The sequence below is a fragment of the Dipodomys merriami genome, unplaced genomic scaffold, assembly GCF_024711535.1.
Source record: "Dipodomys merriami isolate MVZ:Mamm:240054 unplaced genomic scaffold, mDipMer1.0.p SCAF_82, whole genome shotgun sequence".
Taxonomy (NCBI): Eukaryota; Metazoa; Chordata; class Mammalia; order Rodentia; family Heteromyidae; genus Dipodomys; species Dipodomys merriami.
The window spans coordinates 374,968-400,322 of NW_027206424.1; the positions used below are offsets into that span (position 1 = coordinate 374,968).

The 25,355-nt window shown below is 53.0% G+C and overlaps 1 protein-coding gene across 6 annotated transcripts in view; it reads right to left on the reverse strand.

Moving 5' to 3' along the window:
- LOC138819815 (C-terminal-binding protein 2) overlaps nucleotides 1-20,673 on the reverse strand; it is a 125,000-nt gene extending 104,327 nt beyond the window's left edge. For 2 of the 6 annotated variants that reach the window (XM_070011369.1, XM_070011363.1), the window contains exon 1: nucleotides 19,991-20,216. The gene's annotated coding sequence lies outside the window, so the exon portion shown is untranslated. Of the gene's footprint in view, nucleotides 1-12,464; nucleotides 12,545-13,438; nucleotides 13,472-19,521; nucleotides 19,742-19,990; nucleotides 20,217-20,450 lie in introns of those variants that run through there. The other 4 variants (XM_070011365.1, XM_070011364.1, XM_070011367.1 and 1 more) reach the window with 4 other exon arrangements.
- Nucleotides 20,674-25,355: the final 4,682 nt, after the last annotated feature.

A 25,355-nucleotide genomic window follows, 5' to 3' on the forward strand; every position in this document is an offset into this window, starting at 1 on the left:
GGAGACAGGAATTGCTGGAGCAAAGTTGATAGTTCCCAGTGGAAGAACGTCCACAACATGGACTGGTGGCCCCACCTTAAGCTTTTGCTCAGGGCCTTAACACATCACTCATTTCCAACAGCCCTGGCCCCACACACCCTGGAGCCTTTAGGACATGCTGCAGTGCTGTTCACCTTTCAGCTACTAACCCAAGTTGGCTTAGACAAGGAACTGCCCCTACCCCCAAATCCTGTCCATACATGCCCATGCCTTCCACCCTCCTGGCATGGTGGCTCACATGTGACCACCCCAAAGCAGCAAAGGATGTAGACACTAATTTTAGGCCAGGAATCAAGGTCACTTCTGTAGTCACAGACATGAAAGGGTTTATCTCCAAGGGCAAAGGCGCAGGATACAGCTTGATGACTGGGAACAGTTCTCACCTCTACTGCCCAAGGTGCCATCCCATAAAGAGGCAAAAGGGAGGAAGCAATCATGAGCCGCTCAAGGAAAGTTCTAGTAACATCCCAAGAGTTAATTAACAGTCATTCCCAAGGAACACCTGAAGAGTCCCAAAACATTTCATAAAGTATCCCCCTAACAGAATGGAAATAAAAACACTATAAAAACTCAAAAGAAAGAGCTACAACAAGCAAGAATGCAACAGGGAGCTAAGCTGGCCCAGGGCTTCCTATGCCGGCTGCTAGGGGATCCTCAGATACCTCCTCCAGAAAGAGTGGGTCCAGACCTACCTATTTGATAGGTGGGAACTGGCAGTGGGACCCCAAAACTGGACTCCAGGGGGTTCACCAAAGTGCTCCACTGCTGCGCAGCCTTCTGGGAATTTGATCTGCTCCACCTGCAAGTTCTCTAGTTACTCTGGATTTTCCATAAACCACTGTTTCTAGATCAGGAAGGGCACTAGCCTGACAGGTCTCTATCTTTAGGAAATAAATGAGCCAGGAAATGGAAACAAGAGTGTTTTGTTTTGTTTTTTTACTGTTTGTTCATTTATCTGTCTTCGGGCGAGAGCACTGAAATAGAGGGACAAGGGGGTGAACAAATGCAGCAGTGAACTAAACAATGTGTGGAGCAGGGCCACGAGGGGGAAACTTGGAGAGAGTGAAGCGGTGACAGTGTCCAAAAAGAAATGTGTTCATTACCCAACGAATGAAATGGTACCCCCTTCTATACGTGACTTTTATGTAGCAACTTAAATTTGTAGTTAAAAGAAAAAAGAAAATAAATGGGACAAAGGCCACCTAACCACCAGCAACCCCAAAGCAGAAAGAAGATGCCAACAGTCTGCCCACCAAGACCCCTGCTTCCAAAGCCATTTCCCTCACAGGGAAGCAGCCTGTGCCCGCTGGGTCACTTGCAGTCCTTCTGAACCTGAAGCCAGTTGGCCACGGCCAAGACAACAGGCACCTGTTCTCTAGTCCTTTCCAAGAGTGGCTGGCAGGCCCCTGTGGGGAGAGCAAGCAACTGCTGTGTGCAGGGGTCCCAGGGACAGTGGCCTTAAATGCACCAAGGCAGGCAAGTGTGAGCCGGGCCCTTTTCACCCTTTGAGGTAGGGGTGGGAAGGAACATGGGGGGAGGGGAGGAAGAAGCCTTTCCAGGGCCAGTAGTTTAATGGGGAAGGCAAGACACTGCAGTAACTATCCCTCCCCACCCCCCCAGGGCTGAGGACCGAACCCAGGGCCTTGCGCGCACCAGGCGGGCGCCGTTCTGCTGGGCTAAACCCCCAGCCCCTGCAGTAACTATCTTTTGATCGGACCTGTCACGCATGCCTGGGCCGAGATTGTTAAAGTTTCAAGCATCCCAGGGAAGGCACGGGTAGGAGATCACCCCAGCAAGGCCATATGCTGTGACCAGAATGTCCCGTAGACATGCACAGTCCCATGCACCAACCTCCACTAACTTCCGAGGCTGGCTTTGTTCTACTACCAAGGATCAATTTGTCCAGTGGTGGCCAGAGGGGTAGAATCAAAGAGGATTCAAAGTGGATTAGGGCATTTTCCCTGGATTTGGGACTCGTTCTGCAACTAGGTGATCGTTACCTGGCTTTGAAAAATGTACAGAAGTCCATGTGAGAAGGGTGAGATTTACTATTATATAATATCGGAAGCTGGGCACCAGTGGCTCACGCCTGTAATCCTAGCTACTCAGGAGCCTGAGATCTGAGGATCGTGGTTCAAAGCCAGCCCAGGCAAGGAAAGTCCACGAGACTCTTTTTTTTTTTTTTTTTTTTTTTGGGGGGGGGGTCCAGTCGAGGGGCCTGAACTCTGGGCCTGGGCGCCATCCCTCAGCTCTTCAGCTCAAGGCTAGCGCTCTACCACTTGAGCCACAGCACCACTTCCGGCTTTTTTCTTTTTGCTTATGTGGTGCTGGGGAATCGAACCCAGGGCCTCAGGAATGCAAGGCAAGCGCTCTACCACTGAGCCACCTTCCCAGCCCGTCCATGAGACTCTTATCTCCTATTAACCACCTGAAAACGGGAAGTAGTGCTGTGGCTCAGGTGGGTAAAGAGCTCAGGGACAGTGCCCAGGCCCAAAGTTCAAGCCCCATGACTGATCCAAAAAAATGGTCCCTTTCCAGAAAGAAAGAAAAGAGAAAAGAGAGAGAGAAAGGAAGGAGGGAAAGAGAGAGAGAGAGAGAGAGAGAGAGAGAGAGAGAGAGAGAGGAACAAGTGACCTCCCTATGCAGCAAACTGTGAGTGCCACACATTCTTTCCAGCTAGAGGGCAGACTGGCCCAATGCCCACCACCCCAGGCTTCCTGGAAATCAACACCTAGAAGAGGGCCCAGCATCAGAAGCAAGGATTCCAATAATACACTGAAGTCTTCCCTGAAATGCAGTTCACTTCAAATGATTCTGTCAGGGAAAACCATTCAGTTCCGTCCGGTAGTTTAGTGGCTAGGAAATGAGAAACGAATTCCCCTCAAGCATCTTTCCTTAATTGCTCCTAAGTTGAGTTCTCTCCACCACGGTGAGCCCATCACACCTCCTTCAGCCTGACTCCAAGCTCAATGACATGCCTCTGTTATCAAGCAGGAAGGACAGGCAGACACGGCCCAGTTGGGAGCGCCTAGGCTTCTGCGTGGCTGCCATGACTACCCTTCCACAACCATTACCACCCTTCCGCCACTCAGGAATCCAACCCCACTCCTTCTGGAGCAAATGAGCAGCACTCGGAGGAACCCTAAGGGTCAGCCTTGCCAAACAACTCCTTGCCTGACGGTGCGGAAGCCAGGGGATACCTCCATGCAGAGAACCCCACGTGGATGGGGAAACAGGCCCAACATCCACGTTTACACTGTCACTTGTCAAGGGGCCAGGACAAGATCCCAATGGTTCTACACTGTCACTTGTCAAGGGGCCAGGACAAGATCCCGATGGTTCCTGTGTCAGGAAGGTTTGCTGCTACCTGTAGATGTCTTCTGTGGGAGCGGAGGGCAATAATGACACTGAATAAGTGGCCGTCAGCCCGACTCTCCACAGTACCAAGAGAGTTCGCGCCCAGGTGGCCAGTTAGAAGCTCAGGCTTCCTCATCAGGGAGGTGCTTCATGCCTCTGACTCTTACGTGCTTGGGTACTGAGGATAGGAGGAGCAAACCTAGGCAGAAAGTTCACAGAAGCCCTTCAGCTCACAGCTGGGCACAGTATGTTCCCCATCTGTCATCTCAAGGTATGTGGAAAGCTGAGACTTGGGAGGACCACGGTGCCAGGATAGCCGGGGAAGAAAAGTCCCAGAGACTGCGACTCTCTGAGATCCTAATTACAACAGGAAGTCTACGGCCGGCACACTGCTGCTCCCAAGGGAGCACACCCAGGCAGGAAGCCCAGACCCTATCCTAAAAACACTCAGGCTCAGCTCAGCAGTATGCCTCTAGCCTAGCAAGGATGAGGCTATGAGTTCAAACCCCAGTATCTCCCCAAGAAAAGAGAGAAGGAAGATGAGCTTGAGCCACATGACTTACCCTATACTCATGCCTCTCTGGCTCTCAGGGTCCCCATCTGTAAGATGAAATAGCTCAAAAGGCCCGAACAGCACCGCAAAGCCCCCATAGCCAGTAGCCTCAGACCCCAAATTTGCGTTTGCCTGCCAGCTTGGACACTGCAGAACTGTGTCTAGATGACTGAGGTCTCTCAACCATGGCTCCAAGAACTCGACAAGGCAGCCACTCAGGTCACCCTTGCCACCACCTCATGTCCTCTCTGATCCCAGCAGCCTTTGCAGAAATGCAGCAGCAAAGGGCAGAGTCTGGCAACCTCTAGAGCCCAGAGGTTCTAAACTGTGCCTCCACCCCGGACACTCAAATTCCACCTGTCTGCAGCAGGATACCTTAAGCACAATGAGTCCAAAATCAAGCTTGTCTTTTCCTCACTTAAAGCTCAACTAGTATGCCACAACCATCCATTCAACAACTCCAAGCAAACCATGGGGATTCGCATACCATCACCTTCTCCTCCTCCCCAAAGCCAGAGGCCCTACTGCCAAGATGCCCCCTTTCCTACAACTTCACCTACACAGGTGGAGCCCACCCCAGACTTAGTCTCTCCTAGGGCACGCCCATGTGTTTAAAATAGCAGGAATTTCCTTGCAGTGCAGCAGCAGCTCCTTCCAAGAAGAAGTGGGAACTCATGGCCACCAGTCCATATCCATGCTTCCCGGTGTCCCTGGCCCCATACCTTACTCCCTTTACTCCGCAAGGAGAAACATATTAAGTCACACCTCAGAACTCAAGTGCTCACAAAACTTAACCCTGGGCTGAAAACATGGCTCAAATGGTAGAAGGCCTGGCCTGGCAGACATCTCCTTCCCACCCCCAAGTTTAAACTCTGGTACCACCAGAAAAACTTTCAACTCACCAGTACCCTGTACGGGCACAGTGCCAATGGGGTGGTCTCGGCCAGGCCCCGGAGACTCCACCATAGAAATCCCAGCCTCTGCTCTCAGAGTCGCTGAGAGGTTCAGAGCAATTGCTGGCTCTTTCCTGCAGCCCTAGGTTCTCTGTGAGCTCAGCACTCCATTCTATTTGAAGTGAGATCTTCCTTTGGATAGGCAATTTTCAGAAGTGAATTCACTTCAAAGTCACCGTGTGTATTTCCAGCAAATCACTGTGAATTGAATTACTTTATGGTGCAACACGTATAGATCCTATGCCTGAAATACTGTACATCTTTTTTTTGTTTGATTTACTAAATTATAAAGCATTTCTAAATCTCTTAAAGGTAGTTTTCCCAGTAATGCATAACTGCTTAATTGGGAAGTGTACAAAACATAATTACACTGCCTAACACTACAATATTGCTTATGGGAATACCTCTGTTCTTGCCTTCTGCTTTATTCTGTACTTAATCTCTATTAAGGTGTCTGTATGAAAACAGATAGGTATGCTCATCTTCACAAACACCATAAATCATAAAGTCATTTCTTTGTTGGAGAGTCCAAGAACCACCCAAAAAGGAAGCAACTCGGCCCCAGAGACGAACCATTCTCCCTGAGCAGTCTTTTGCTTCTTCACAGGTAAACCCACTACACGGAGTCCTGGCCAGTTACCCGGGCCATGACAACAACAGTTCAGGTCATGGTTGCAACTGCTCCCCCACCGTCAACCTTAAAAGCACCCATACTTCCTCCCCCCAGGAAGCAGCTACCCAAATCAAGAGTGAATCCTTTTTGTCCAAGACCCCAGTTACCAACCTAATATGCAAGTCCACAGAGCCACCCTGAGCCAACCTAACTAAAGGACCCCCTCCCCATGGCTGCAGACTCTTCAACTGGATGAGGGATGCCTGCCCCTCCTACATCTGAACATCTCCACCTGTTTCTAGAACCCATTATGTAAACACAGCCTGGTGTGGACTGTGAAGACCCCACCCACGTGCCTTTGCCAATTCTGCGTGGGAGACAACCACTCTGCCAAGGGTTACTAAAAATAAAACGAGCCAATGCATGATCAAGTGCTTCTACAGAAAGGTACAGTACTGATCTGCCCTGTTGAAACCTACTAATTAATAAATTCATGGGTGAGGATTAAAAGGAGCCAGGCAAGATAGCTCCTGTCTACCATCCCAGCTCTTTATTCAAGAGGCGGAAGCAGGAACATCATTTAACCCCAGGAGTCTGAAGGCAAAGCCAGAGAAGAATACAAGAGTTCTGTCTCAAAAAATAAAACTAAAAACAATTTGCCACAAAACGTCTATCGTGGACATCTCTAGAGCAGGAGGAGACACCCTGTGTGAGGGAATGGTATCATGGGGTAAGCGCAGGTGTGGACCCCCAACAGAGCCGATTCCAATAAGGCAAGGAGGTAAAGGCCACACTGAACGTTAAAAACGACTCTCCAAACCCATTCTTAGGTGTGAATATACTCAATGTATTTCACTGAAACACACTTCACAAAAACATAATTTGTAAAACCAATTCCTATTCTAGCCAGTATTCTGTGACACTCTGCCCAACCTAGATTTCCTAGTTCTGGACAAACACAGAACTTCCTAAGAATAGGAAGGCCTGGTGGCTTCCAGGGGAGTCCAGAGGAAGAGATGGGCAGAATATGTATCGCCACATTTAAATCTATTCACTCAGGTTTGGGGTATAACCAAGCTATATAAAAATCTTTCAACCACTTTCCATGCCAAATGTTCAATAACTACACACTGGAGCTTGTGGGTGTGTTTGGGGACAGTGATTTTGTTTAAAGAAAGACTGTGTGCTGTTGGCATGTTCTGTGAAGTTAGCTAAAAATACAGATGTTAAGCTGGGCCACAGTGGCTAATGCCTGTAATCTTAGCTTCTCAGGAGGCTGAGATCTGAGGATCACATTTCAGTCAGCCCAGGCAGGAAAGTCTGTGAGACTCTCATCTACAATAAGTGACTCAGAAAAAGCCAAAAGTGGTGCTGTAGTTCATAGGGGTATAATGCTAGCCTTAAGCACAAAAAGGCTCAGGGACAGCACCCAGGCCCCGGGTTCAGGCCCCAGGACTAGCAAAAAAAAAAAAAAAAAAGAGGGGCAGATGTTAAGAGTAGATGGGACAAGGAGAGGTTCATTCCTGACTGGGGTGCTCCAGGGGTACCCCTACACCAACCACCAGACTCGCTCAAACCACCCAGGTGGTCCCTGGGGACTGTGTGAGTCAGCCATGTGAAAACCACCAGGCCCACAACCGGCTTTTTACTCCCAATTGCATGGGCCAATGTGTATAGACGAGGCAGGGCAGGATGAGGGGTGCTGGCACACACTGCTTCTCTCCTGATACACCTAACAGCCCCCCACCCTGCAAGTGAACTCTGATCCTGGAAGGTCCCTAATCCCAACCTCTTTCCCAGAATTTCCAGCCTGCAGTTCTAGAGGGATGAACACAGAACTGGACTGCTGCGTGCAGCACAAACAAGTGAGGAGGGGCATTTGTTTTCACACTTCCACAGCCACCACAATGTCCACCCACGCTGTCCCCCTCCCACCACAATTTGCCAGTGTGGGAACAGGACCTTCTGACCCAGACCTGACGCATGGCTGGCACATACCCTTGCACTCCAGCCCCCGCCGTTTCCCAAGGGCATTTTCAAGGACCTTCTTGCTATCTAAGTGAGATTTTAAATGGCATGAATTGAACCCAAAGAAACTGCTGGTCCATGAAACAATGAGCCCACCCTGAAGGAGACAAATAGTCCCTTCAACAGATACCTTCATATACACGGCTCCCCAGTCTGAGTCCCTTCATGACCTTGCCAGTCACACCAAGCCCATCACGAGCACTGCCCAGAAAGAAGAAAAAGTGGCTGGGTCTAGTCAGTCCCCTGGATGTGGTGACATGTGCGTGTAATTCCTGCATGCACGCGGAGGTAGAGGCAAGAAGGTAAGGTGTCCAGGCCAGCATAGGTTACCTAGCATGACCCCATCTCCAAAATAAACTTGTTTTTAAAATAAGATTGAATGCCGGGCAACAGTGGCTCACCCTGTAATCCTAGCTACTCAGGAGGCTGAGATCTAAGGATCACCCTTCAAAGCCTGCCCAGGCAGGAAAGTCAGTGAGACTCTTATCTCCAATGAACCACCAGAAAACCGGAAGTGGCGCTGTGGCTCAAGTGGTAGAGTTGAGGGAAAGCACCCAGGCCCAGAGTTCAAACCCCATGACCGACAATAAATAAATAAACAAACAAACAAACAAACAAAATTGAGTCACTTCTTAAGGATGCAGACACATGGGTCTGCACCTGGCCAGTAGGAGGAGCTGCTCAGTTAGTACCTGGGAGTGAATGGATACCCTGGGAAGAGATAAATTACCAACCCATTTCCAGTGCCCCAGGTCAAGAACAAACTCAAAACACCCACAGCACATCTGCCACCCAGCTGGACCGGGCCAGTTACCGAAGCTGCTCTTGGCTGAGTGAAGGGTAAGTGGGCACCCACTCCACGCCAGGAGTCTGTGAAACAAGGGCCTGCCTAGTCCTCCGCCCAGCCCACTGCCTGGGGACAGGGAGGGACAAAGGAAGCCAAGAAGACTTGCATAGGGAGTTGCCTGACTCCTCCCCAGCTGCCCTTCTCAGCAAGCCCCACCTGACCAGGGCTGGGGCCAGGTCGGGCGGCCGGCTGGCTGTCCTCTAGCCTTCTTTCCCTGGGAAGGGAAGGCAGGTCGCAAATAGAAAGTGAATATTTTACTGGGCATTTCTTGGAGCGAGCTAACACGTAGTAACATTCCACAGACTGAAAACAACCTCTCCAAGAGTTCTGAGCTCACTGCTTTGGCCCCAGGGGCCAATGAGCACACAGCTGTTCCAAATTGACGCCACCCCACCACCTACTGACCTTCCCTACCCGGATGGCCTCCATACCCACCCACCCACGCTGCAGACTGAGCTCAGGCCCTACCTCACGAGCCTCACCTCCAGCCCTCCGACATTTTTTGAAATGGAGTTACGGATCCAGATCTCACACCACCAAACACACCTCACAGTGCCCCTTCCAAATATGCATTTCAGCCAGCTCCACAGGCCTCACCCGTCTTTTATCAGCGAAGGAAAAACTCCCAGCATTGTAGGTCCCAGTCCCTCAGGACAGAGGCCCGCCCACTCCCGAACAGCACACCCTAGAGAGGACCACACCCATCCCTTACCAGGAAGGCACTGTCAGTCAGGGCCTGCGGCTCCTGCAGGCCCGGCACCTGCACACCCTTTGTTGCCTGGAAGGGGTCCCCGGACACCCACCCAGTGTGAGGCTACTCCCAACTCTGTCAGGAATGGAGCAGCTCATTTCTTTTTAAATTTAACACAAGGTGTCCGCCCGTCCAACTTATAACACATCACTTTTTTCTACCCTTACTCTACATAAAGTACAGGCTCAAAAACCAAGCCCTTCACAGGGGCTTCGTACAAGTTAAATGCAGGGAAGGAGTGCAGCCTGCAGCACCGAGGCCACTTCGTGCTGCCCGAATGGGCTGCTGGAGCCCTAAAGCAAAACGGAACCACAGCCCCATCACACCAAGTCATCACCAAGCTCCAACACTCAGCTCTGGGCATGGCCAAAGACGGGCCCGTGTATCCTCCCAACAAGAAGGAACTTCACACCTCATCTCTGTTCCAGAAGATCACAACAGCTGGAAAAACTTTCAAAGCTTCCTATCAGGGAAACATGCTAGAAAGAAAAAACAAACAAACAAACAAACAAAAACCCACTACACTAAGCTCACAAGCCTGGCTGAGTGCACCAAGAGAGGTCCACCCAAAAGTCAGCACATCACAAGCCCCCCTCCCCCAGTCCCCTTGGCCACAACAGACTTGACTGCTCTCAATTACAGCAAAGTAAAAAAACAAAACAAAAAATCCTCAAATAACTTCATGCTACTTCTTTGGCCCACTATTTGGTACTCATCTGACTAGTTTAGGAAGGAAAATAATTACCTACTATTCAAGGGACTCGCTTAAATAGGCAAGGAGACAGATTACAGAGAGAACTCCAACTCTCATTCTGAAATCTCCTAGCTTTTGTTAAATTGAAGGCATGTTCTTAATCCTAGGCTTAGCTGAGAAGTGAGAAGAAAGGATATGTACGTGGGGGGGTTGGGGGGAGGAGGAGTTGCCTAACGGGAGGGAAAAGCAGCAAGCAGGGAAATAAACAGAATTCTGTGTCAAGGCAGGGTGGAGAAAACATGGTGCTCAGCTCACCTGGTCCCAATCCTGTGTACTGAGGGCGGCAGTTGGATGGCAAGCACAATGGCTTTTCTGAGACCAGAGGAACTCTGGGACCTGGAAGAGGATGGTATATCCTTCCTGTACCCAGGCCTACCTTCGAGGTTGAGACTGCCCTCAGCCCTGGATGGCAGGAAATGGCCATCAGGAAGGAAGCAATCTATATGCCCTGGTCAGTGCAAAGGCTGAGGAAACCACAGGGGCCATTCCTCCCAGGCCCACCTTCCAGGTGAACAGCCTCTGGGAAGGCTCCCGTCCTTCCACATCCTGTCCCACGCAGGCACTGGGGTTATGTTCACCGGCTGATTCTGGTGCTGCTGCAGCCTACCCACACCCCCACCCCATGGTGGAGTGAACTAGAGCTGAGACCTATTTGAAAACTGCAGGGGGACTTTAAAATAGAGTACCATCATTATCCGAGCTGGAGAGGGACCAGGGCACCAGGACTTGTGGAGATATTCACAGCACACTTTACTAGGCTGTCCTGAGACAAGGCAGAACTTACTGAGTGTCCCCAGTCCCACAGGGCCAAACTCACCCAGACAGCAGGGTTTCCTGACCTCACACGCGCTCACAAGCCCACACCTGTTCCCAAAAGGAAAAGAAGGGCTGCAGAGCAGGAAGGCACTCTTGCAATTAAAGGAAAGCCTGTTTTTCAGGAAAATCCCACCGCGTGGGGACCTTAACTCCAAGGGAAGCCAAGCTGCGTCCGGCACCACCGGCACCACCAGCCCCAGGTGCCGTTCAGGTGAGTTAATCACCCAGGCAGGGCTGGGCTCCCGTTTTCAGGACACACCCAGCTTCGTGCCATTCTCTTTGAATTTCTGATAGCCTTTTTGAAAAGAAGGATTCTGCTTTTGTTCTGGAGCAGTCACTGGAATTCCCAGGCAAGACGAGGTACACGAACTCAGAGCAGGAACCCTAAGCCCCCACCCAACCCACACGGCCACAGACAGTGAACCGACAGCACACACAGTCCCAACCAGCACATCCAGTACAAGTCCCTCCCTCAAGCAGGAGGGAGCTCAACTTGAGAATATTCTTAATTCTGACCACAAACATGGAAACTAAAGTCTCGCCTCCTGGGGGAAAAGAAAAGACACCTAACCACTAAGTCCTGCCTAAGTATAATCCTGGCTTGCAGGTATGCTGTAGGTACTGTATCATGCACACCCATATGGAAAGGACTGGTGAGCAGGGCAAAGCCATTCGCAAAGTCAAAAGACCAAAGGAAGAGCAGCTGATCAATGACAGAGAAGCCAGGCCCAGGTCGAAATTTGCTGGACTGGCTCTGGTACTTCTCTAACCTTCCTGACCCTCCATCTCTTCATCAGTAAAATAGTGACCATCACCTCCGGTGTGAGGCAGTGAGAACACGTGAGACAATGTGGCTGAGAGAGTGGCACAGAGCCAGTCCGGTGAGTCTATAATCCAGAGAATTCTCTCCACACCGCCAGTGCTGTGCTGAACATTCACTCAAAAGTGCCATGGACCTAATCAGGTATGCTGTTGCACACCTGCAGTCCCAAGAAGATGATTCGGAGGCGGTGAGGACATCCTGGACTACACAGTGGGACTAGTGGGGGGGGGGGATTTCTTGGGCTGTTCCTGAGAGCTGCAGGCAGCTGTCTGTCCCCTTGATTACTGACTGAAGGAGGAAAGGCTCTTCCCAGGAAGGAGCCCTCCAGCCAGGAAGTCCTGCTAACCTGACCCACTCCAACACTCCAGCTCTGTCCTGGAAGTGGGGCAAGTCATGGGCAAACGACCTAAAAGCGAGGGTCTGACTTCACCCCGCTGCCCCTCCGGCATTGTAAGAAACCAACCCCACAAGTTGCCCCAATTCCAGGGCACACCGCTGCCAGCTGCTCGGGCTGAGTTAATGGCCACTTCAGGGCTACTCAGCAAAGAAGGGTAACTCATGCATGGATTTCTGGAGTCTGCAAAGGAAAAGAAAGCTGACCACACAGAAATGGCCCCGCCAAGAAAGAAGATCAGGTCACAGTGAAAATAAAGGCCTAGATCGTTCTGTCCCCTCCACTTAGTGCCTGGACCTCCTCCAGCCATGCGGCTCGCCAGGCTCCAGGGCCTGGAGAAGAGCGCGGTCGTGACGAGCAGCTGTCCCTCGCTGCCTGCGGCCCCAGCGGCTGCCCGGGGGTGCGCACCCCCGGCCAGCCGCCCCCCCCCCGCGTGCCCGCCACCTCCACGCAGCCCGCCCGAGGCTCCCGGGACCCACGTCGAGGCCGTGATCGCTGCGGGCCGGCCCGGCCCGGGCAGGGGGTCCTGGCCCTACCTGGGTGTCCCAGGCCTTGCCGCCGGGGGAAGCGGTGCCCGGGGTGGGGGGGGGGACCCCGGCGCCCCGGATCCGAGCTGGCCCCCGCACAAAGGCCAGGCAGGAAGGAAGTGGGCGCGGGGGGGGGGGCGAGCCCATCCCCCGTCCACCCCCCCGGAGGGAGGAGACTCGCCATTTACAAGTGAAAAGCTCCGGGAAGGGGGAGCCCGGGAGCCCCGGAGCCCGCCAGGTGCGCGGGGCGGCCCCGGGCCCCGCCCCGCGGGGAGGCGCGCAGGCCCCGCCCCGCCCCGCCCCGCAGGTGTGCCCGCGGCCTGCCGCCCCCGCCGCCGAAGGTCGTGCGGGACACCGGAAGTCGTGCCGCGGGGAGGACGGGGCCGCGCGCAGGGGGGTCCCCGCTACCCACCCCCACACGGCTCGGCTACCGAGGCGGCCACGGGGAGGACCCGAGCCCCTCGGTGACCTGGGGGGCGACCCCGTGACCTCCGCGAGGGGGCAGGAGTGACTCTACTTACCCAGCGCGCGGGAGCGCCGCCAGGTCTGGGGCCGTGGGAGGCGCTCGGCGGGCCGGCCACGCACGCCCCGGGAGACCCGCACCCCGGCACCGGGGATCCCACGGGGAGTCCTCCCCAGGCGCCGCCCACCCGCCACGGGTTAAACGGGCGATGCCGACCGACGGCGCCTCGGGAACGAACCTGAGATACCTGCCACCGACTCCGGGACCCCCGAGGCAGCGCAGGGGGTCGGCGAGAGCCGGGAGCCCCGCCGCCCCGCGGCTCCACGAGAACCCCCCCCCCACGTCACCGACACGGGGCTCCGCAGAGCAACGCCTGTGACCCGGCGAGGGCGAAACATGCCCACGGCCCTGCGCCGTTCCGCGGCAGGATTTTCGGAAAGTTCTCGGCCCAACCCGGCTGCAGTCGGGTGGGCAGGCAAGGCCCCGGGGCTAGTGGCCACAAACGGGCTTGGGGGCACACCTGGACGACCGGAGAGGAAAGCAGGCCTTGTTTGCTCCCTGAGTTCATCAGCAAAAGAAAAAGAAAACCAATCGCAGCTAGAGTTCATTTAAATAAAAGGGAAGGTGCTCAACCCTGGCAGGCCTCCAGCCCGCCCTCGCCCCCCCCTTCCAAGTGAATTATCTTCACCTCCAGGCCCCCCCCCCACACACACTGAAGTTCTTTACTCCACTCACCCCCTCCACACCCACCTGTAGCAGGTATAAAGCTATCACTTCCAGGACAGATGCTGGCCATATATTCTCTAATTTTATTTTTTGCTAGTCTCCTTGGGAAAGCTTTTTAAATTGTCATAATGGGAGAAAAAAAAAATTTCAGTAGATCGGAAGCTGACCTCTGCGATCTAGGCCTAGGTTCCTTCCAGATACACTTCCTGGGATTCTGTGACTGCAATAATGTAGTTTTTGTTTGTCCAGAGCTGGGACAAATTGCTGGAGGCCAGATTTCAGGCATGGCTGGAGCGCAGCCTAGATTAAGTGGAATTTACAAGGTCTGGCACAGCAGAAAGACCCTTACACAGCCCATGTCTACCTCACAGCCTTTAACATCACCCTCCTTTTTCAACCTGGGACAAGACACAGAGTCCACCACCACTCTCTATCAGACCATCTTAAAAGATTGATGACTTCAAGGCATAATTAAGGATTTAAGAAACTATTTGGGATCAAGTTCTTGAGGGGGTGGGGGTATTTCTGTATTTTACAAATGGGAAGGAATTTTAGAACGGCAATGGATGCCTAGCACTGCCTTCAGAGACCAGGAAGTTTCTGGCATTAAGAAGCCCATAGAACCCAAGGCAAGCCTGACCATCAGGATCAAACAGCAGGCTTTTCAGGGTTAACTTCTTCTAAACACCAATGGGACTTTTTTGGGTAGGGATGAATGCTCTATTATTACCTAGGACAGAAGTCACAATTCCCTTGTCCCATTAGTAAGAACCCAGCTGTTTCAGCACCATTTTTGTGAATTTCAAGTCAACTCCAGGGAACCATCTGTTTAAGTTAGGTAAACAGTTAAAACACCATTTCTGAAAGCAGGCCTAAGCCTAGCCACATAAGGCAATTACAAGTGTGCCCAGTTTTTTTTTTTTTAATCAAACGTATGAAACAGACCCAGTAAGGGTCAGTTACCTACACCATTCCCACTTAAGTGGAAGAGAGCTAAGAAGTAAGCAAGCTATGGGGATGCACGTCCCTGGAGCCATTATTGGCTCTGGCTGGGCTCAGCTCCCAGGAGGAAGCAGGAAGGCTGTGGGAATGGAGAAGGAAGGCACAGCTACAACAAACACTCCTTGTGGGTGACTTTTCCTAACACCACACAGAAAGCACTACTTTAAAGTGAGGGGAGGAAGAAAAATAAACACAACTTCTTCCTGAGACTTCTGATGCCACGGTTTCTGGTGCTGATTTTTTTTTTATAAGTAAAACATTCCTGGAAGAACTCTTACCATTTGCTTTTGGAATCTCTCTTCAAAAAAATGCATCTTACTGAGAAGAGAAAGCACAGCGTTCCCTAGCAGCTCAGAAAGACCACCTTCTAAGAAAAACTGTGGAAGGGAAGCAGGCCAAATTTCCATGCCCAACCACGACAGATGAATACCAGGCTGGCTCCCATACCTCGGGCAGCTCGGGCGGGTTCTAAGCTCCCCAGCAGTTTGGGAGAATGAAGTTGAAACTGCCCCTTGGCTCCCATGGTCAACATTCCTCACAAACAATGGCCTGGCTCTCTCTCCATTGTACATTCTGCATTCACTTGTGAATCCCTCCTTTCCTACACAATATGCAAAGCCCTTCTTTTCACAGGCAAACTTTCTGAATGCCCAAGTGCAGCCATAATTTAGGCATTCAACATTAATAATGACAGCTAAAAGCAAACTCCAAATTTGGCCTTAATATTAATCTGTGAATATCATTAGGATCACATTGATGGCTTTTGGATAGTGTCCATGAAATCAACGAAGCACTGAACACCTTTAAAACAACTCACTTGTTTTGTTTTTTAGCAATTATTAAATAAGATTTCCAAATCCAGAGATTTGGGGGGAAAAATCCCTTTTGTAAGTCTGACACATATTCCTTTAAACCCTGAAAGACCAGTGAAAAGTAACTTCAAAATATGAGTGAGAAAGCTTTTGTACCCTTCTTTCCAGGGGTGCTGTAACTTTAACCTGCAGCAGTAAATTAGGACAGGCTTACCAGCTGGAAGGGGAAACTGATCTCTGGCCAGGCAGGGCAACCAATCCATCCCAGTATTCAGGGGCCTACTAAACTTTTCAGTGGATGCAGGTATTTCTGAGCTAGCAAATTATGAGATTCCTGGGGAATAAGATAAAGATACGCCCTCCCCCCCCCAAGATCTTTCACCAAATGATGTCATTTAAGTACAAAAGTCATCTTTGTGAAGGTTCAAACCACATTCTCATTTTTAAGTTTCTACAAAAGTGTCCCGCCCTCTGTAATGGAACTATTACCTGCCCAACAGATCCATTTCCTTTCCTAACCATGAGTTGTATGACTACTTATTCGTGGCCCACATCATGACCAAGGTACACCGCGACCCTGCTTTCTGATGATAGAAGAATGGTTAGCAGAGGAGCTCAGGACTTCCCTCTATTCTGAAATGACAACTGGTTAAGCAAAAAGACAACAGGGGCCACCATTCTACTGCTGCAGCCAACTCTTTCATTTTTTTTCCTCATTTAGGGAAAGCAGTAAGCACAAAGGGTATAATTTTGCCTTCAAAACATTCATGATATCAGTGATCTATCGGCCGTGGAATTCTGGTACTAGATCTCAGCAGAACCCTCCTTGAGAAGTGTCCTTTTCCCTTTTTAGTTTGTTTTTCTTTAAAAAAAAAAAAAAAACACAAGAATTTCAAAAAAGTGGCTTGAGTTCCCTTTCCTTTTGTATTTTAACATTTCCCCACAATAATACAAATGTTTAAATCCAATCCACTTCACGCACCACCTCCTTACCTAACAGCCACTCAGAACCCCAGGAACACTGCTGGTCAGTTTTGTCGCTTTATTTGTTTGTTTCCTTACTTATATGCTTGGATCATTGAGTCACGTTCCTGTCTCAGTAATAAGAGTTGTTTTCCAAGTCAACATGAAGTTATTGATTATTCCCTGAAAGGGTAACTGATGGCCAAGTTAATAATTATTCTGCTAGCAAGTTTTACTGTTTCATCTTGTGTACAGGGCCAGATTAACAATGCCAGGGAAAGCAAACTCAACTAGGCAGGGACAGGAACAGGTGTGCCCAAGTCTTAAAAGGCCAAAATATCTCACAAAGTATGTCCCGGGTGTGTTTTTACAATGGCAGTAGTGTTTGTTTTTCAGTAGCTACGCTTTATTTTCTTAACTTTAAAGACACCTACTTTGCAAAAGTTTCTTCACTAAGCTGCTAACTGAATCTTGCACATGAACTGCAGCTCAAGCCAGGCAAGGAAATACATTTGGGAGACAAAAAGGGTTTTTTGTGTTTTTTTTTTTATCACAGTTAAGAAAAGGTAATTCACCCTATCCCCTCCCCCATGAGAACACCCATTCAAGGGTCAGTTTCAAAGATCCCAAGTGAAATCATAAATAACTCAAAGGGCTCAGTCTGCAGAGCACACCACCCTCTCTCCACTCTTAAGGTGCCTTTCCCAAAAGAGGGTAGGCAACTCACCCTTTTCAGATTAAGTGCCTTTCCAAACTAGAAAAAGAAATCAAAAAGTACCTTTCCAGGTTCAAAACAAGCTCCCAAGGCCTTTCAATTCTTTCTAATAACCACTTTCCACGGGGATGTAAACTGGGGTCCCTTGCCCCTGGGGCACAGAAAACCAATCAGGGCCATAAATTCCCTTTGCCTTCAACCCTCTCTGCCTTGTACTGGGGCAGAGTGGGGGGAGGGGGAGACCCAACACCAACACTTACACTAAACCTCGGTGCTCTACAGAAATATGCTGGCTTATTTCCTTTGTTTGGTCATGTTCTACTTGATCAAGTGTGAACGATTACACTGGCTTCATTAAAGGCAAGCGCATTCACGGCTAACATCCAACTTCAATGGCAACTGTAAGCATATTTTGCAAGAGGGAGAGCCTGCTTCTTGCTAGAAACCTACCATCTCATTAACTTTTCTTCTGAGGGCAATAAAAAGGGCACTGGGGGGACTTTCCAGGAGTGTGTCAGGGCCAGACAAAAGGATATTCAGTGTTTCAACTTTAGCATACAACCCAAGCTAGGCTTAAAAAAAAAAAGAAACCTTATTTCAATATTAAAGTTGTAGTGGCTGAAGATGTTGAATTAGCATTTTGGATACTAATTTGTAATTGCTTTTAAGACATACTCTTTGAAATCAAATGACTATAAAAACCAGGTCCTTTAAAGTCTCATTATCTTGAGGTATTAAAAAATTATAGAATAATGGTGATATTTCAAAACTGTAACATTCTCCTACGTAGGTGAAAACAAGCTAGTTAGTTCTACTTTGGGAACCTAGAGATCTTAAAGAGGGATTTTTAAGCCGTCTGAAAATCTCACAGCTAGCAGGATTTTGAAAAAGTGGTACCCGTAGTTACTGTTTTTTGTGCAAGTTTGAAGCAAGAATTACTTTGTGAAGTCCCCCTCCAATAAAAACGATCCTCTCAAAATTACGCATACCAGATTAAAATATACAGGTTTTTTTAAAGATTACCCAACAGAATTACAATAAAGCACTTCGGGAATTTTCCAGTGTATATTCACAGAATGAAACGGCCTCGTCTGCTCGTCCAGCGACCCGCATCTGACTCTCTAAGAACTTAACCCGATCTCCAGTCTTGAAAGGAAAAAAAAAGGGGGGGGGGATATTCTGTTTACCCTGGGCAGCGCAAGAGCGCCCGGCGTGACGACATAGGCCGTGCCAGCAGCCTGCGCCGCCAGCCAGCGCGCCGGCGAGCGCGATTTCTTGAAACATTCCTCCTTCCCCCCCTAAAATCCTTAACGTAAGGTCCCCGGGAGCCAACTGCTGCTCGGGCCGCCTCCGGAAAAGTCGGGGGCGGGGGTGCGGAGGGAGCGGCACGAACCCTCGCGCGCACCCGCACACTCCCGTGTCCGCGACCATGGTCGCCAGCGGAGAGCAAGCCGCGGGAGGCGGTGCGCGCGCGGTGTCTCCGCGCGGCCTGCGGCCTCCGGGCCCCGGGGCGCGGCGTGGGCTGCGGGCGAGCGGCCACGCCGCCAGGCCTGCGGCTGGAGAAAGGCCTGCGCGCGCCCCAGCGCCCGCGATCCCGGGCCCAACTCGCTCGGGGCGCTGGGCGGACACCCGGGAGAGAAAGAAAGGCGCTTCCCTCGGCCTCGCGGGTCGGTCCGGCGCCGCGGAGGACCGGGAGAAGGGAGGCGGCCGCGGTGGCCGGGCCGGGCCCGCGCCGCGCCGGGTCCCCGCCGCCCAGGGCGCTCCCTAGCCGGCCCCTCCTGCGAAACTTTTTCCTTTGGCTTCGCCCCACCCGAAAAGTGCGGCCCGGGCGGGGGAGGCGGGCGAGGCGGGCGGGCCGGTTCCCGGCGGCGGCGGGCGGCCGGCGAGGAGGAAGTGGTGCCCGCGGGAGTGCGGCTGGGCAGAGGAAATGCCCGGCCCGCCCGCCCGGCCCCCCGCCCGCCGCCCGGCCCGCCCCGGACCCCCGCCCTGCCGCGACTTTGGCGGGCAGCACTCGGCGCGGCGGTGGTGACGGCGTCGGCAGATGTGGCCCGGCTGCCCCGAGGAGCCAACAATGCCGGGCCGGCAAAACAAAAGGGCTCCGCTTCGCCTTCTTCCCGGTCTTTTACTTGCGCTCTCGGGGCGCCGCGCGGGATCCCCAGGCCGACAGGGGCCGCGCCCCCAGGGGCTCGAAACCACGCGTGTCCCGACTTCCCCGCGCACCCCCGCCTCCTCGCCGCCCCCGCCCGCCCGCTCGTCTCGCAGGCACCAGGCCCGCCGCACCCCGGCGTGCTCGGACTTCGGGTCCCGGGAGATCCGGCCGTATTGTCCCTGCGCCGCGCCGCGCGCTCCGCCGGGGTCGCCGGCGGCCCCCGCGCGCTCACCTACCGAGCTCGTGGAGCCGGAGCCCGGGGCGCCTAGGAAACCGTCGCCGAGGCGCCGCCGCCGCCGCCGCTGCCCTCCGGACGCCGCCGCGCTCCGGGTTTTCCTTTCCTTTTATTTTTTTTTCCCCAATCCTGATGGGAAGGAAGGTGACCGCCTACTTCGCATTCATCAACTCTCATCACAACAACAAAAATCCCGGCGCACACCGAGGCCAGCGGGAGCGATCGGTGGCGGGGGGTGGGGGGGAACGACGACCCCCCCCATGCGCCGCGGGCCCCACACCCCGCTCCACTGGGGGCGGGCACGGGCCGGGGGCGCGGACCAAAGATGTCCTCGGATGCCGGCTCGGTGTCCTTCGTCCTCCGCCTCCCGGAGTGGCGCAGTGAGGCGCGGGCACGGCGTCCCCCCCATCGCGGCCGCAGGTGAGGCGGGGGCGGCGGCGGCGCCCACCCAGCCCCGGCCCCCCCCTTACCTCGTCCTGCGCCGCCGGTGTCCGCTGCGAAGGGCGCCCACCCGGGAGGCGGCGGCGGCGGCTCCCGCCCCTCCCACCCCACCCGGCGGCGGTGGCGGCGGCTGGCGGCCCCCCCACTCTCAGCGCGGCATGGCTCCAGGCTCGGTCCCTCGCTCCTGGGCCGCCGCCGGCTCCTCCGGGCCGCTCCCGAGCCACCTTAAAATGACACACGCACACAGGGACACACACACAAAAACTTAATCTCCCCAGCTCCCCGCCCTTCCCCCTCCCTCCTCCCTCCCCGCCCCTCCCTCGCTTCCCTTCCTCCGCCTCCCCTCGCCGCCGAGCCTCTTCCTACTTCCCCGCCCGCCCCACCCCCTTCCCCCGCCCACCCCGCTCCGACCCCCACCCCGAGTCCGGGTCGCGCGCCCGCCCGCCCGCCGGGCGGGGGCTGCGCTGGGGGTCCCCGCCCCGCGCTCACCCCCGCAGGATGCGGATTCCAACTTGGCTGCGCGAGGGAAGGTCCTGGGCAGCCCTGCGCCTCCCGGCTATTTGCTCTTCTTTATTTGTTTTCTCCTCGGGGGAAGGAGGAGGAAGAGGGAGAGGAAAGGCCGGGCAGCGGCGCGGCGCGGCGCGGCGCGGGCCGCGTCTCCGGTGCCCGCGGGCGGCGCAGCAGCGAGGCGGGAGGCGAGGTGAGGGTCGCGGCCGGCTCTCGCCTCGGTTTTTTCTCTTTTTTTTTTTTTTTGGGCAAAGGCGGGGTCTCTCTTTGCAAACCAATGACACAACCCCACATGGGCCGGTCTCGCCCCCTGCAGCTTCTCCTCACTACAAATCGGCTCTCTCGGGGGATTAGTGGCTCCGCCGGAGTGCTCGCTGGCGCGGCGGGCGGGCAACTCCCCGGCCCGCCCCCGGCCCCGGCCTCGCCTGGCCGGGGGGCGCGGGGGCCCGCGGCCACTGGGGCGGGGTAGGGGGGGCCCCCGCCGCGGCCGCCGGGAGTCCGCCCTCCTCCGCCCGTTCCACGTGGGGTCCCGGGCTGCCGGCCACGTGGGGGGACGCGAGCTCGGGCGGGCCTCGGCGCGGCCATCCGATGGGTGGCCCGGACTCTGGAGGGCGCCCCCCCCCCGCATACACACACCCCGCGCCACGCCCGCGGGGCCAAACCAGCCCCTTTCCCGGCCCCGCGCCTCCAACTTCCTCCCGGGGCCCCTGCTCCCGCCGCGGCCGCCTTCCGAGGCCCGCGGGGGTCAGGCGCGGGCCGGCCGCAGGGGGCACTTGTGGGCCCCAGCTGCGGGGGCAGCGGGGCTGCGCGGGGGCCGCCCCTCTTCGCGCGCGGGAACTTGGCGCGGCGTGTCCCCCGCCGCGGGTCCCTGACAAGAAGCGAAACCCACTCCACCGAGGAAACGGCCCTTCCTGTCTGGGATCAAGGGATCTCGCCTGGGTGGGCTCCCGGCTGCGGCGCGCCCCGGCCCCACGGGGCGGGGGAAGCCCGGGGCTTGGGCTCGCGCCCCCCCACCACCTCCAGGATCCCGAACCCGCGATGTCCTGACACCCCACGGTCAGAAGTCTGGCCGCCCAACGGCCATCAGGGCCCAGCAGCTGCCCGCGCCCAGACAACAACACCTGGACGGGGCTCCCGGCCCGCGGCTCGCCGCGTCCGAGCGCTCGCTCTCCGGAAGGGCGCCGGCCGCGGGGTGGGAAGGCCGCGCCCCTCGGCGCCCCGGGATCCCACACTCGAGGACCTCGGTGAGGGCGGAACACGGCCCTCGGGCTCGACTCGTTTGGTAAACCGTATGGAGACGTGGGGGACTGAATTGAGATGTTGAACGGAAAGGAGAGGGTTGAGGTCGGAACTTCGGAAGGCCGCCCGGCCCGCCATCCCGCCCACCGATTCGCGTGGTTGGATCTCCTCGTCGTCGTCGTCCCCCCCCCCTCCCCGAAGACCTTTCTACCTCCGGGGCCCGAGGCACTTAAAGCCGAAAGAGTGGGCGGGAGGCCCCCGGGGCCCGAACCCTTTCTAGCATCCTCCGGAGCAAGGCTCCTGAGCTCCTGGGTGGCGAAAAGCTCGCCCAGATGCGCCAGCCTGGGGGACCCGCGCGGCCCGGGCTCCTGCGGTTGAGAACTGAGCTCGATTTTGAAACCAGGTCTGAACACCCGTCTGGGATAGGAAGCCCGGGATCTGGCCCCTTTTTAACTCCTCCGTCGGAGACACGTGTTTTGCACCACCAGTCACAGGCCCAGCAGGTCAGCCGGTGGCTTCCACAGTGTGTTTCTCTGGGTGAAAGCATTGCGAGCCAGGTGCTTGCTCCCAGTTTTTCCCATCTTCCCGCGAGCCTGGCCCCCCACGCACCGGTGGTCGGGCTCTCCTCTCGCCAGCAGTTTCGCTTCTCCAGGTCAAGGGGCACCAGACACGTAAACGGACCCCGTGTAGCCCCAAACGATCGAGCCCTGCTTTCTGAGCTCTTCAACATGAGCACCAATAACTATAAATCTAGATCTTTCTAATTTCATAGAAGACGTTTGATCCTGAGTGATAGTCGCTTCTCACTGAGAAGCCACAAATTTTCGACTTTCATGTGTTATACGGATCTGAACTCTCCCTGAGACAATATTACCTTTTTTTGTTTTGAGAACATTAAAAAGAAAGCGTCTTCAGAGTGGAAGTTTATTTCTCACTTCAGCTTGACTCACTGCATTTTAGAACACTAAGCCCAGTCCCCAAATGTGAATTATGTCAGATTGTAAGTTTTTTTTTAAGACACACAAAAAGGAATATTGAACTGTAGGCAGAGTCCAACAGCTATTTCTGCAAGGAAGACATACAAATGGCCAGGAAGCACAGGAAAAGATGCTCAGCTTCACTGCCCCTAAGGGAAATGCACATCAAAGCCACAGTAAAACCCCACTTCAGTTCCACTGGGATGCTCTTATCAACAAAACAGAAAAAGCAAGTGTTGATAAAGATGTAGAGGAATGAGAACCCTTGTGCACTGCTGATGGGAATATGAAATGGTACGGCCTCTGTGACAACAGTCTGGCAGTACCTCAAAAAGTTGAACATAGAATTGTCATATGATGCAACACTTCCATTGTATATGCCCCAAAGAATTGAAAGACCTCAATGTGTGTGTATGTGTGCACACACACATATGTATGTAATGTGTATAATATATATATGCATATATGTGTATATAATCTATGTTTATATGTATGTATGCCCATGTTTATAGAAACACTATTTACAGGACCAAAAGGTGGATATAACCATCAAGGGATCAATGTATTTTTTGGGGGAGGGGGTCCAGTCGTGGGGCCTAAACTCTGAGCCTGAGCGCTGTCCCTCAGCTCTTCAGCTCAAGGCTAGTGCTCTACCACTTGAGCCACAGCGCCACTTCCGGCTTTTTTCTTTTTGCTGATGTGTTGCTGAGGAATGGAACCCAAGGCCTCAGGCATGCAAGGCAAGCACTCTACCACTGAGCCACCTTCCCAGCCCTATTTTTTTTTTTTTTTTGTCTTTTGTTGGTCATGGGGCTTGAACTCTGGTCCTGGGCACTGTCCCTGAGCTCTTCAGCTCAAGGCTAGCACTCTATCACCTGAGCCACAGTGCCACTTCCGGTTTTCTGAGTGGTTTATTAGAGATAAGAGTCTCATGGACATTTCTGCCTCAGATCTCAGCCTCCTGAGTAGCTAAGGTTACAGGCATGAGCCACCAGCACCCAGCCAGTGGATTTTTTTTTTTTAATGTGGAATAGTATTCAGCTATAAAAACAAATGAAATCTGGACACTTGCTACATACAACAGATGAACACTGAAAGCAAATGGGATGCAAAAAGATTATAATTTCATTTAAATGTAATAAAAATAAGCAGAATCATAGAAAGTCGGGACCAAAGGGAGAAGGTACGGCTTGAGTTCGGGGGGCACAGTCTGTCTTGGAGGATGCCAAAGTTCTGGACACGAAAGACCATTGTATTTACACAATATTGTGAATGCACTTGATGACAACATATTGAGTACTTAACAAATCAATCTAATCAGTGATAGAATCCTTGTACATGACCCTGAATTTACTTACATAAAGCTGAGTTCCATCCACAGCACTGCAAAAAAAAAAAGATAAAAGAATAGTTTGCCGGGTTCTGGTGGCTCTGGTTCTGTAATTCTAGCTACTCAAGAGCCTGAGATCTGAGGATCAAAGCCAGCCGGGGCAGGAAAGGCCAAGAGACTCTTACCTCCAATGAACCACTCAGAAAACTTGGAGTGGCACTATAGCTTAAGTGGTCTAATGCTAGGATTGAGCGGAAGAGCTGAAGGACAGTGCCCAGGCCCAGAGTTCAAGCCCCATGACCAACAAAAAACTAAAAAGTAATAGTTTATGTTATGTACATTTTAGTGTAATATTAAAAAGTTGCTTTCTTAATGTGCTTTGAATTTAGGACAAGCTTCTTAGGCAACCTCCCCTAGTTTTGTTTTTTTAAATAGGGTCTCAAGTTTTTGCTTGGAGCTACCTGAAACTGTGGCCCATCTACCTTTGCCTCCTGAGTTGCTACGATCACTAGCATATACCACCATGTGTATGTTTGTTGAGGTGGGAGTCTCAGGAACTTGTTCTCCGAGCTAGGTTTGAATCTCAGTCCTCCTCATCTGTGCCTCTGGAATAACTGGGATTGTGAGCCAGACTTTAACTTTTATTATCTAACAAACATGGTGCTTTCATATTTATTGAGTACTTTGAAAAGTTTTTATTTAGTGACAAACCTTGAGTATGATGTTTACAAGGGGTAGGAAGAGCTGGGTGCTGGGTGCTGGTAGCTGACGCCTATAATCCTAGCTACTCAAGCATTTGAGATCTAGAGAGTTGTTAGCAACCAGTCTGAGCCGAAAAGTCCAAGAGACACTATCTCTAAAAACCAGCAAAAAGCTGGGCTGGAGGTATGGCTCAAGGGGGTAGAACACCAGCTGAGTGAGCAAAGTAACTAAGGAAAAAAAAAAAGATAAGCGTAGTGTCATGAATTTTAAGGTTCCCAAGGATCAGTTTGATAGCAATAACACAAAGCCCTGATAATGATTAAAAGTGGTAAGTAAATAATTAGTGGCTGGGAATAAGAGCCACTATGCTTCCATATTTAGGAGGAAGTAACAGAGAGAGTTATACCTGACATCTTTTTTTCTTCTTTTTGCTTATGTGGTGCTGAGGAATCGAACCCAGGGCCTCAGGCATGCAAGGCAAGTGCTCTACCACAGAGCCACCTTCCCAGTCCCCTTCTTTTTTTCTTATAAAGTATCTGTAATCACTTTTTCCTAATGGTGTAAGTACAAAATACTACTTTTTCCAGGCTATGTCATTAATCAGACTTGGGAGTGGGTGGAGTTGGAAATGTACACAGT